Genomic DNA, 8,037 nt, shown 5'->3' with positions numbered 1-8,037 from the left:
CATGGACTTGTCTGCCATCTCTAGTGAGATTCTTACAGCTTGTACCTCAAAGATTCCCAGCTTCTCCATCACAGAGAGTGGCATAAGGTTTATGCTTGACCCTAGGTCATACAGAGCCTTATCAAAGGTAATGGTGCCTATGGTGCAAGGAATTAAGAAGCGGCCGGGATCCGGCTTCTTCTGAGGTAGTTTTTGCTGAACCAATGCATTGAGTTCCTTGGTGAGCACTAGAGGTTCTTCCTCTAATGGTTCTGTGCGAAACAACTTGGCATTCAGCTTCATGAGAATTCCTAGGTACCGAACAACTTGCTCTTCCCTGGTTTCCACTTCCTCATCAGAGGAAGAGTATTCTTTAGATTCTATGATCTTCAACCAAGCATTCAAGGGAACTTCAATGGGCTCCTCATGAACCTCGGGTTCTATCAGTCCTTCAATAGGAAAGTTCTCAGTGGACTTAGGGTCGCCAACTACTCCTATTGTGGCATTCAATGCCAAGACTTGTGTCTCTTTGGGCATTGAACGCACAGTTTGAATACCTTCACTGGCGTTCAACGCCAGCTTTTGTGCTATATTGGGCATTGAACGCCCAGTAAGGACCTTCTTACTGGCATTTAACGCCAGTGATGGTGGCTTTTTAGGCGTTGAATGCCCAGTAAGGTCTTCCTTACTGGCGTTCAACGCCAGTAATGGTGCTTCTATGGGCGTTAAACGGCGTTTAATACCAGAGTATCCCCTTCAGGTTTGGCCTCAGCTTCTACAGTGATGGTCTTGCACTCTTCTGTTGGATTTACTTCAGTGTTACTGGGAAGAGTGTTAGGAGGAATCTCAGGAATTCTCTTGCTCAGCTGACCAACTTGTACCTCCAGATTTCTGATGGGGGACCTGGTTTCTGTTATAAAACTGTGAGTGGTCTTAGAGAGTTCAGAGACGATGGTTGCTAAGTCATAAAGGCTCTTCTTAGAAGTCTCCATCTGCTGTTGAGAAGATGGGAATAATGGTTTGTTATTGAACTTATTCTGGGTTCTTCCACCTTGATTATTGTTGAAGCCTAGCTGAGGCTTTTGTTGATCCTTCCACGAGAGGTTAGGATGATTTCTCCATGAGAATTTGTAGGTGTTTCCATGGAGTTCTCCCATGTAATTTACCTCTTTCACCATGGGTTGATCTGAAACGTAGGAATCTCCATCATACGAGGTGTCTTGAGTGCTGCTAGTTGCAGTCTACACTCCAGTCAGATGCTTAGAGATCATATTGACCTGTTGGGTCAATATCTTTTTCTGAGCCAGTATGGCATCAGAGTGTCAACTTCCAGGACTCTTTTCTTCTAAGCTACCCTATTGTTCACAGGATTCCTCTCAGAAGTGTATATGAACTGGTTGTTTGCAACCATTTCAATGAGTTCCTGCGCCTCTGTAGGCATTTTCTTCCGGTGGAGTGATCCACCAGCAGAATGATCCAAGGACATCTTAGATATCTCAGATAGACCATCATAGAAAATACCTAGGATAGACCATTCTGAGAGTATGTCAGGAGGACACCTCCTGATCAGTTGCTTGTATCTCTCTCAAGCTTCATAGAGGGATTCACCCTCTTTTTGTCTGAAAGTTTGAACTTCCACCCTGAGCTTGCTCATCTTTTGAGGTGGAAAGAACTTGGCTAAGAAAGCATTGACCAACTTTTTCCAAGAGTCTAGGCTTTCCTTTGGTTGAGAATCTAACCATATCCTAGCTCTGTCCCTAACAGCAAAAGGGAAAAGCATAAGTCTGTAGACCTCAGGATCCACTCCATTGGTCTTAACAGTGTCACAGATTTACAAAAATTCAGATAAAAACTGATGTAGATCTTCTAGTGGAAGTCCATGGAATTTGCAATGCTATTGCATTAAAGAGACTAACTGAGGCTTTAGCTCAAAGTTATTTGCTCTAATGGTAGGTATGGAGATACTTCTTCCATAGAAGTTAGAAGTGGATGCAGTGAAGCACCAAGAACTTTCCTCGCATCTCCTTCATTATTCTGTTCAGCTGCCATATCTATGTTTTCAGCTTTTTATTCGAATAGCTCTATGACGTTTCCTCCGGAGTGTTGTGCTTTAACTTATTGTAAAAGCATCCTTACGGTCCTCTCAGGTTCAGGATCAAGATCAAAGAGAGGTTCTTTATCCTTGGTCCTGCTCATAAACAAGAAGAAAGAATGCAAGAAGAGAGAAAAAAAAAGGATTCTCTATGTCAAAGTAGATGTCCTTTGTTAAAGAGAGATAGATTAAGAAGAAAAGAAAAGAATATGTCCTTTAACGAGGATAGTTTTCGAAATTTAATAAAGAGAGGGGGGGAAGATATTTTCGAAAATAGAGAAGGAGAAGAAGAGGAAATTTTCGAAAAAGAAGAGAGAGAAAGTAGTTAGGAAGTTTTGAAAAAGAAAAAAGAGAAGGAAAAATAGAAAGAGAATAAGATAAAACATGTAACTAATTAAGAAATATTTGAAAATAAAATAAGATAAAAAATTTGAAAAAGATTTGATTTTAAAATTTTGAAATTAAAATCGGAAGAAAAAGTTCACAAGATAAGATAAGAATTGAAAAGATTTGAAAAAGATTTGATTTTGAATTTTGAAAAAGATTTGATTTTTGAAAATATTTGAGTTTGAAATTTGAAAATTGAAATTTGAAATTTTTAAATTTTGAAATTGGGTTTTTAAAATTTGAATTTGAAATAAGATAAGATAGGATTTTTGAAGTTTAAATAAAGATAAAAAGATAAGATAAAGATTTGAAAAAGTTTTGAATTCTAAAACTTAAAAGAAAGATAAGATTTGAAATTTGAAAATAAGATAAGATAAGATAATGATTTGAAATTAAAATATGAAAATTTTTTTTTTTGGAATTTTTGAAAATTTTATTAAATATAAAAAGATATTTTTTTTGAATTAATGAAGAAAGAGAAAAACAACCAAAAGACACCAAACTTAAAATTTTTAGATCAAAAGAGTACTAATTTTTGAAAATTAAGAAAACAAACACTAAAAGACACCAAACTTAAAACTTTTAAGATCAAAACAAGAAAAGAAACAAGAACAACTTGAATATTAAGAAAGAACACAAAGACAATTTTTGAAAATTTTAAAGAAAAGATAAACACACAAAGGACACTGTTCATACCCTGGGTCGAGTTACCCGACCCGGGATGATTGGCGACAAAGCGACCGACCTCTTCGGGTCAGGCTATTCGACCTCTTCTCGAAGAGGTCGGCCAAATCGACAGGAAAGCCCAATAAAGGGCCCAAATAGAGGAACACGACCCCAATCCACAGGCCGTCCAAGCCTATAGGGATAAGGGCGGTTCCCTTGAAGATAAGCTGACCTCAACTCAAAGATAAAGATAAGATAAGATAACTAACTTATCTTATCTAGAAAGGTCACTCTACAACCACTATAAATACACTGGAGCACCCAGGTATAACTCATACTCTGATTCTACATAAAACCTGATTAATACCCGTGCTAACTTAAGCATCGGAGTCTCTTGCAGGTACCCCCTACCCTCCGGTGGCCAAGGATCAGCAGTGCGGTAAGTCCAACGAGTCGGACACGACAGCTCCGGCCGCCACCAGCCAGCCGGACATGCCGTCTCCGATCTGTACCGAAGATCTCGTCCGAGATCGACCTCCAATTTCAGGTAACCCACGGAACATTGGCGCCGTTGTCGGGGACCTGGAAGTCATCCCAACACCATGGCGGACAACCATGACAATAATCACGATTCAGATCTAGAAAACAGAACGCCGCACAAAAACGCGGACACCCCACTAAACGACACCCCGGAATCCAACAGAGACAAAAATCCAACAAACCCGGGGGCGATAGAAGTACTTCAAGATCGCTTGAAGCAACTTGAAAGAGAAACCCAACAACAACGAGAAATCGGAAAGGATCTACAAAGAGAGATACGGCGACGTCGAGAATTGGAAGAAAAATTACAGCAATTGGAAGCCGATCTCAAATCAAAGGCCCCTCGGATCACTCCTGAGGAAAGCTCACGTAAAGAACAGGATCCATTCACCAGAGAGATCATGAAAACCAAAATCCCAAAGGACTTCAAACTCCCAGATATGACTTTATATGATGGCACCACAGATCCCAACCACCATCTCAGCAATTTCAGAAGCAGAATGTACCTTACCGACGCCTCAGACGCCATTCGCTGCAAAGCTTTCCCAACAACTCTCACAAAGACAACAATCCAATGGTTCGACAACTTACCTCCAAAGTCCATCCCAAACTTCGACGACCTGGCCAAAAAGTTCCTGGCCAGATTCTCCATCCAGAAAGATAAAGCCAAGCACACCCCCAGTCTACTGGGGATCAAACAAGGAGATCGGGAGAGCCTCCGTAACTATATGGAAAGATTCAACAAAACATGCATGGACATACAAGGCTTACCAACAGAGGCCGCCATCATGGGACTCATCAATGGCCTACGAGAGGGGCCATTTAGCCAATCTATATCAAAAAAGTACCCTACCTCATTAGACGAAGTACAGGAGCGAGCAGAAAAATACATCAACATGGAAGAAAACGCTCGATTAGGAGAAACCTCAAAATTTGGGAACCCCTACTGAGATAAAGATAAAAAGAAAGAAGACCGACAAGGGGAGAAAATTAAAAAATACCATAATTATACTCTCCTCAGAGCATCCCTAGTCGAAATATACAAAGAGGTCTGCCATACAGAAAAGATTCCCCCAGCACGGCCCCTCAAAGGAAAAAGAGGAGGAGGAAATCGGAAGGAATATTGTGAATATCATCGGGTCAGAGGACACGCCACCAACGAATGCTTCGACTTGAAAAATATCATAAAAAAAATTGGTGAGGGAAGGAAAATTAGATCGATTCCTGGCCACCCGAGATGATGATCAAAGAAAAAGACGAAGGGATGAAGATACCGAACGAGCAGAACGATCACCTCGGACACCAGAAAGACACGTCCAAATGATACATGGAAGATTCGCAGCAGGAGGGATCTCCAAATCTTCCCGCAAAAGGTATCTCAAAGAAGTATGTCATGTCGAAGGAGAGGAGGAAGCACTCAACATCCCAGCGATAACATTCACTAAGGAGGACGCGTCCGGCATCATCACAGGACACGACGATCCCATGGTCATCACCATCATATTGGCAAACGCCAACCTACACCGCACCCTAATAGACCAAGGGAGTTCTGCCGACATATTATTCAAGACAACCTTTGATAAACTCGGCTTAGAAGAAAAAGAACTTAAGGCGTATCCAAACAGTCTGTTTGGGTTAGGAGATACCCCGGTTCGACCACTAGGATATATATCACTACATACAACCTTTGGAAAAGGAGACCAATCCAGGACCCTCAAAATAGACTACATCGTGGTCGATGTAAGTTCAGCTTACAATGCTCTTATAGGTCGGACAACAATCAACCAACTCGGCGCAATAGTATCAACCCCACACCTATGTATGAAGTTCCCAACTCCAAAAGGAATAGCCACGTTAAAAGCTGACCAAAAGATGGCACGTCGCTGTTATAACGAAAGCCTAAACCTCAGAGGCAAAGGAGAAGAGTTCCACGCAATCGAGTTGGGCGGAGTTCAACGACGAGAAGATCTTCGCCCCCAACCAGAGGGCGAGATAGAAAGAATTCAGATCGGAGACACCTCGGAAAAAACAACTAATATCGGCACGATCCTCAAAGGAGATTTAAAAGAATTGCTAATACGATTCCTGTGAGATCATGTCGACCTCTTTGCATGGAAAGCAGCGGACATGCCAGGCATAGACCCTAAGCTAATGTGCCACAAGTTGGCGGTCTATCCAGGATCTCGACCGATACAGCAGAGACGAAGAAAGCTTGGGCCAGAGCGATCCCAGGCTGTGGAAGAGCAAGTACAGACACTACTGGAAGCCAGATTTATAAGAGAAGTTAAATACCCGCTATGGCTATCCAACGTCGTCTTGGTGAAAAAATCGAATGGGAAGTGGCGAATGTGCACCGATTACACCGATCTCAACAAAGCTTGCCCAAAAGATCCATACCCGCTCCCAAGTATTGACGCCCTGGTAGATGCTTCCTCTGGATATAAATATCTCTCGTTTATGGACGCGTATTCAGGATACAACCAAATCCCCATGTATCCACCAGACCAAGAAAAGACCTCATTTTTAACACCAAAGGCAAACTACTGTTACATCGTGATGCCCTTCGGTCTCAAGAACGCCGGAGCTACTTATCAAAGACTAATGAATAAAGTTTTTTTGGATCACATCAGAAACATCATGGAGGTCTATGTGGATGACATGTTAATAAAAACACAAACCGAAGATACATTATTATCCGACCTGGCTCAAGTGTTTGACACCATAAGGAAACACAACATGCGACTCAATCCCGCAAAATGTACCTTCGCAGTAGAAGCAGGAAAATTCTTAGGCTTCATGCTCACACAAAGGGAAATTGAAGCAAACCCAGACAAATGTCAAGCCATACTCAACATGAAGACCCCAACTTGTGTCAAAGAAGTACAACAACTCAACGGAAGATTGGCCGCCCTATCCCGATTCTTAGCAGGAGCTGCGATAAGATCTCTCCCCTTCTATGCTACTTTAAGAAAGGGAAAACGGTTCGAATGGACGACAGAATGTAAGCAAGCATTCAAAGACTTCAAGGAGTTCTTAGAACGGCCACCTATCTTATCTCGACCACGAGAAGGAGAACCGCTCATATTATATCTCGCAGTAGGGAGTCGGGCAATAGCCTCAGCACTAGTCAGAGAAGACGAAAATGGGCAACAACCCGTCTACTTCATTAGCAAGGCACTACAGGGATCCGAGCTGAACTACCAGAAAATAGAAAAATTTGCCTATACTCTTATCCTAAAGTCTCGACGACTCCGCCCGTACTTCCAGGCTCACACCGTTAAGGTTTGAACTAACCAGCCCATAAAAGGAATATTGTAGAAAATAGATCTAGCAGGTAGAATTCTACAATGGACAGTCGAGTTGTCGGAGTTTGACCTCCAATATGAAGCTCGGACGGCCATCAAATCACAGTATCTGGCCGATTTTATCGCAGAATTCACAGATGCCCTAGAAACCCCCACAGAATGGAACCTTTACGTGGACAGTTCTTCAAATAAAACTGGAAGCGGTGCGGGCGTGATAATAGAAAGCAATCAAGGAACCCAGGTTGAGCTCTCCCTCAAGTTCGGGTTCCCGACCACAAAGAACCAGGCGGAATATGAAGCATTATTAGCTGGTTTGAAGCTGGCTAAAGAAGTCGGAGCTCAAAAACTCAACATTTACAGCGATTCACAAGTGGTTACATCACAAATAACAGGGAGCTACCAAGCCAAAGATCCCACCATGAAAAAGTATTTGGATAAAACCAAGGAACAGCTCGGACAAATAGGGGAGTATAAGATCTGCCACATACCCCGTGAACAAAATGCCCGAGCTGACGCACTCTCAAAACTAGCCAGCACCAAACCAGGGGACAACAATAGAAGCCTCATCCAGGAAATGTTGCAGAACCCGTCAATCTCGGAAGAAGAAAAAGTCTTGACCATAACAAGTCAGGACCAAGGATGGATGACCCCTATAGCCAACTACCTCAGAACAGGAACGCTCCCCACAGAAGAAAAGGAGGCAAAGAGGTTAAAAAGGGAGGCACAGTACTACACCATCATAAACAACATCCTGTACAAAAGAGGAATCTCAACACCTTTACTAAAATGTGTGCCAACCTCCAACACAAAGGAAGTGCTAGAAGAAATACACGGCGGTATTTGTGGCAATCATCTCGGAGCACGAGCTCTCGCCAAAAAAGTACTCCGGGCGGGATTTTATTGGCCAACTCTAGAGAAAGAAGCCACAGAATTTGTAAAGACATGCCCACAATGTCAGAAACATGCCAACTTTCACACCGCCCCGCCAGAAGAGCTCATCAGCGTGACCTCACCTTGGCCGTTTGCAAAATGGGGACTCAATCTTCTCGGTCCATTCCCACAGGGATC

The 8,037-nt window shown here is 42.5% G+C and overlaps 1 non-coding gene across 1 annotated transcript; it reads left to right on the top strand.

The window, feature by feature from the left end:
* Positions 1-1,523: 1,523 nt before the first annotated feature.
* On the top strand, positions 1,524-1,627 carry LOC148572443 (small nucleolar RNA R71). The gene has a single exon (XR_015908523.1). It is a non-coding gene; the product is annotated as a small nucleolar RNA R71 (small nucleolar RNA).
* Positions 1,628-8,037: the final 6,410 nt, after the last annotated feature.

The sequence above is a fragment of the Arachis ipaensis genome, chromosome B3 (assembly GCF_059453495.1).
Source record: "Arachis ipaensis isolate K30076 ecotype BB chromosome B3, ASM5945349v1, whole genome shotgun sequence".
NCBI classification, from domain to species: domain Eukaryota; kingdom Viridiplantae; phylum Streptophyta; class Magnoliopsida; order Fabales; family Fabaceae; genus Arachis; species Arachis ipaensis.
Note: the sequence above shows the minus strand (reverse complement) of the source record. Positions and strands in the feature narration are given on the sequence as shown.